Genomic DNA, 5,910 nt, shown 5'->3' on the forward strand with positions numbered 1-5,910 from the left:
ATTTAAGTAAAGTGACCACTAACTCTTGTTATTACAGTACCAATACAGACACGCTCGTGAACCGACGTGTGGCCAGAGTAGGTTTCTTAATGGAGGGGTTTGAATGCTCCGAGGGTGCATCTATCTTCTGCCGGGCGTGCAGCGGGCGAGGGATGGGTAGTAACTATTTTCGCATGTACACACTCAATTTACTGTTGAATCTAGTTCCCCAAGAGCTGAAAAACGAACTGCTGCCGCCGCCTACCCACTCGTTCACTTGAAGACACTCCAATGGCGATCCGAGGGGTAAGACTGCTGGATATGGACTTCAGCAAGGAGTTCCCCTTTGAGTTCGCCGTTCAGTCCTATGGCTGTGCCAAGTTGAATGTGATGTACACTAACGATTCGGACTCGGTGAAGCTCAGCCTCGCCGAGTTCAAGCAGTACCTACAAGACGAGAAATCACAGGGTCGCAGGACTAGACCTTGTGCCCACCCATTCGTCTCCTGACAAGGACCAGTGGATCGCCATCGCCCAGGTATGTGTGCGGGACGAGGTTCTCATGTACCACTACTGTAGGGCCATCAGAGGTTCTGGAGCATTTGCCCATTTCATCGGCAGCGCCGACTGCACCTTCGCTACGCTGGAGAGAAGGAAGAACGCGATGATTCAGCCATCAGATGCAACATGCTTGTCGAATCAATACGAGATCATCGTCAACGGGCAGGAGAAGGACTCTGTGGTTGACCTCACTGAGACCATCATCGACCCCTGATACGCCAACATGAAAGAAGACAATGGTACCAAAGGACCTGAACATGTGGGAGGTACCTCTGAATCTAGCCTACATAACCTACGCTGCCAAGGACGCACACACATGCTACGACATGTATAGGCGGATCTTGGACATGAGGGCGTGTCTGCTTCCCATAACCGACGAGTACACGGACAACGACAGCGTCATGATCAAGCATCCCAGGAAGGTCTAGATGTTGTACTTTATCTGTTTATAAACACCTTTATCATCTGAGTGTTTCATGCATTAGCCTATGTGTCGTAATTATCTGTTTTATATGAAATATTTCTTTTAAGAACCCATTAACATGTTTGCTTTTTATAGTGGCTATTTTCTTCTGTATGTAACTAGTTCACTCATCCGTTTAAAAAAACTAGTTCACTCGGCTGTCGTGCTTTGAATCTCCTTCCTCCCAACATATTCCCCTTCTCAGGTGGACCCAGCAAGTATCATAAACAGACATATGGGACCAACCACCTATCCATTTGTATTTCTTTATTTTGTTCAATCTTTCGTCCTCTTCCTATACAGCGGCTGGCCATCATAGCCTATGGCGTTGGCCAGGCCATCCCTCTACTCACACACATTGTCCGGCGGCGGCAGCTCCACTGGCCCACCCTGCACCCGAACAAGTCAGCCCTCGTACTCCGCTCCACCTGTGTATTCCCCCGCTCTGGTTCATTCTGTCTGAGGTCTCAATGTCGTCCTCCGCCTTGGTGCTCTCGCCACGGCGCCGTTGTCTGTCATTCCCAACATGGTCAGCAAAACAAGAGGAATCAGGAGACAACTGTTCGTCGAGAGGCAGACAGTCCCGGGCCCACCAGGTCCATGGCCTAGGTTTTGTTGTTTAACATGGGCAGCCCACGACATGTTTCAACATTTTTCGGATCCAGCAGGTATCAAGGGCCTCTGGGCCTCCCAACCTAGCTTGTCTATAACATCAGCAACCCAAGTTATGTTTGTTTTTTCAAGACGATGCACAGCTCAGTTCTATTTTTCTATAAGAATGCAAAACCGAACCTATGTTTTCTATAAGAATGCAAAACTGAACCTATACTATTTATATCTTATTTTATTATATATTTATATAATAGAAACAACATAAGGTTCCATTAAACCTGTCGTTCGTCCAACCATTTTATAGACCTTCCCACTTCCTTTATTTTTTGTTTTCATTAATCCTATATCTGAATTTTCTCCCACTTTCTTTTTCGATGTAAACTGAGTTTTCTCCCAGTACTTTTCCCTAGAACCAACTCAACTGTCCTGCGTCTAGCCCAAAAAATAATAATACTGAATGTCCTATTAACTAATCAAGTTAAAATGATATTTTATTTCACAAATTGAAAGTTCTTACAAAATAATAATAATAATAATTGTTTATATATAACTTGGCAAGTTAACTCCTAGTGATTGCGTACATAAGCTCGCAAAGATTTTACTGACCAATGCAGTAATAGACGTGCAATCATGTGTTTATGTTTTTATAACATTTCTCCATCCAGCCCAACATGATATTTTCACCCAGCCCAGCAGGTCCGCGGATTTTGTCAAAAAATGCAAATGGGTTTTAAATTCTACCATATATATAAACGGGCTGCATAGATGCTACCTCATTGTTTCACCCAGCCCACCAAATGGACTAAAAAACAAATGGACTGGCTGACATGTGGGCCAGTAGGTCGAAGCCTAAGCAAGGCGTTGGATTTACATCCAACGGCCGACATTCTTCTTCAATCTCTTGTCTTCTAACCCCAGCGCTGCCGGGACCGCCTGTTCCAGCCTCCGGCATCCAGCGACATTGTTTGGCGTGCCTTAGCGAAACGCTACCACGCCAACGGCCACGCTATCCCTCCACTCCACACCAACCATTATTCTTTGCTGAGTGTAGGCCCAACCCGCACCCGAACCAGTCAAGTTTCCCTCTCCTCTCCGTATGTGACTCCACTGCCGCGTCTTCCCCATCTCTGGGTCGTTCCAGTCTGGGGCCTCGCCGTCGTCCACCGCCTCGCTGCGCTCGGCACGGTGTGGTCAACAAACGAGAGTCATCGGAAGAGGGCTGTATGTGGAGAGCCTGATGGCTAGGACCCATGAGGTCCATGGTCGCACGCAATGAAAGTTCCTCCTTTTTAAGCTGTTTCCTCCCCCTGACAGCTGGGATCCACCGGTTGTATCTTCACATGGAAGGAAGTGCCTCCTTGTTATGTGAAAAACCCATTCCTCCCGATGATAGCTGGGACCTGGCAGATTTGGTGGCTGACTTGTGGGCCTACTAAGCAGATTTGTACGTAGGGCTTTGTCAACTTAATCAACAAATGATTCTAGCAGCTGGACCATTGGATGTTAATCCAACAGTCGTGCTCCTTCTTCAACCTCTGTTCTTGCTCCTGTCTCTTGTGGGCGGCAGTGCTGCCGCACACCTGAACCAGTCAAGTTTCCCACTCCTCTCCATCTGCGACTCCACTGCCGCATCTTCCCCATATCCGGGTAGTTCCAGTCTGCGGCCTCACCTCGTCCACCAGCCTTGGTGTGCTCGGCACGGTGTGGTCAACATGGTCAACAACCTAGAGTCATCGGAAGATGACTGTACGTGGGAGGCTGACAGTGGGGACGCACCACGCCCATGGACGCAGGCATGCAACTGCATTCTTTTTACCCTGGAAAGTAATGTTTTCTCCCTCTGACTGTTGGGACCCACCAGCTACATCTTCGCACACAAGGAAGTGCGTCCTTATTACGGGCAAAAAATATCCCCCCTGACAGCTGGGACCCAGCAGCTATATCTTCGCACGCAAGGAAGTGTGTCCTTATCCTCCCTGATAGCTGGGAGCCACCCGGTCGAAGCGTACGTACCGTTGTCGATCTTGTCGGAACATGTATGTACATACTAGTCGATCGGTCTTTCTACAAGTATGAACTATGGCCGAGTAAGTAGCGGCACATGTCATAGTAGATCCCCCCATGTAGCAGTTCACGCTGTCCCGTCTAAACCGTGTACACGTACATACAACCACATGCCAAAAAATACGGCCACGTACATACATACAGGCGGGGTCTCGAACACCTACTCGCGCATACGTACGGCCAGGGCTCGTCTACATGGCTGGGTCGGAACGGAGAAGCTGTGCCGTCATCATGTTCATGGGGAGGCAACGGAATGCGTCGTGTTCATCGGGAGGCAACAGAACGCGTGCTGTTCATTGGGAGCCAACCGGCTTGGATGGAACAACCGATGGAAACGAGGCCTGGCGTACCACAGAACGGAGGAAACGGCCTTGTGTTCGACCGGCCACGGTTGAAACGGGATCTTGTTCATCGAGAGGGGTCTGGCGTATCGCAAAACGGAGGAAATGGACCTCCTACGGTGGAAACGGGGTCCTGTTGATCGGGATGGGTGTGGCGTACCGCAAAACGCAGGAAACAGACTTGTGTTGGATCACTACGGTCGAAACGGGGGTCTTGTTCATCGGGAGGGTTTGGCGTACCGCAAAACAGGACTCCATGGGATATTGTTCATCTCCACTGTCGACTGCCTCCACGGGCTACTGTTCATCCACCGTCGACCTCCTCCAACCTCCACCTGTGACTATTCATCCACGGGCTCCTATTCATCCAGCCTCCACCGCGCGCTCCTCCACCATCTATTGTTCAACCAGCCCTTTCCACGGGGTCCTGTTCAATCACCCCTCCACGGGCTACTGTTCATCCAGCCCTGCACCGGCTACTGTTCATCCAGCCCTCCACGGGGTCCTGTTCATCCAGCCATCCACAGGGTCATGTTCATCCACCGGCTTGATCGATCGGGGTACTATTCATCCAGCGGCAACGACCTCTACTACCATGGGGTCCTGTTCATCCAACCCCCCACTGGGAATTGTTCATCCAAACCCCCCAACAACGCTCATTGTTCATCAAGGGAAGGAGGCAGCAGTGTTCGATTGGCTTCAGTTAGTAGAAGTAGCGAAGGAATCACTCGGCTTCAGTTAACAGCAAGGGATCGATCGATCGCTCGGGTTCAGTAATGCGTAGCATGCAGTGCAATCGCTCGGGTCCAGTTAGAGCCCAACGTCTCACTCGGGTTCAGTTAGAGCCCAACGCCTCGCACACACGCACGTACGTATGAGAGAAACACGCATCGCTCGGCCCCCGACCACCCACCGTAACTGGGAACTCCCCGATATTTTCCTCGCCCTCGCTTCTACCACGGTTTTCCCATCATGGACGGCCTAAAGTGTTTCATGCAGCTGTGTCTCCAGCCCGCCCAAGATGAAAAGCCCATTTTCTGTCATGATTTTTTGTCATAGAAGTAGGACCCCACCACATCTATTATGATACCGGGTTTTGTCACAATTATCGTCATAGAAGTGTCATAAGTATGACAAAAAAAATTCGTTCGGCCCAAAATGTCAAGGATGTGTCTTTTTTGTAGTGTATGTTCTTTGATGGATCCAAGATGTTGAATGACTCTGGTGCTGGCATGGTTCTAGTATCCCCAAGAGGTGATAAGCTCAGCTATGTCCTCCAAATTCACTTTGATTCTTCAAACAACGAAGCCGAGTATGAGGCACTTTTGTATGGATTGCGTATGGCTATCTCGCTCGGCGTCCGTCGCCTAATGGTCTACGACAACTCAGACTTGGTGGTTAATCAAGTGATGAAGGAATGGGATATCAGGAGCCCAGCTATGACTTGTTATTGCAATGCAATAAGAAAGCTGGAGAAGAAGTTTGAAGGGTTGGAGCTCCACCACATACCTTGGATTAAGAATCAAGTTGTTGATGATCTGGCGAAGTTAGGATCCAATCAGAAACCAATCCCTACTAATGTGTTCTTGGAGCATCTCCATACCCCGTTTGTTCAAGAAGATTCCTTTACGAAAGAGCCCCCACAACTGATAAGTTCAACCAATCGACTGAAATTGAATTCCTAGCTGTAGTCGACCTAGTCATGCAAGCTTTGGTAATCACCCCCGACTGGATGGTACCATATATTGCATATCTGCTCAGAAAGCAACTCCTAGAGGATGAAGATGAGGCCAGTAAGATCGTCCGTCGATCCAAAGCATTCACAGTGATAGCTAGATAGCTTTACAAAGAAAGTGTTACTAGAGTTGCTCAGCATTGCATCTCCCCAAA

The sequence above is a fragment of the Triticum urartu genome, chromosome 4 (genome assembly GCF_003073215.2).
Source record: "Triticum urartu cultivar G1812 chromosome 4, Tu2.1, whole genome shotgun sequence".
Lineage (NCBI taxonomy): Eukaryota > Viridiplantae > Streptophyta > Magnoliopsida > Poales > Poaceae > Triticum > Triticum urartu.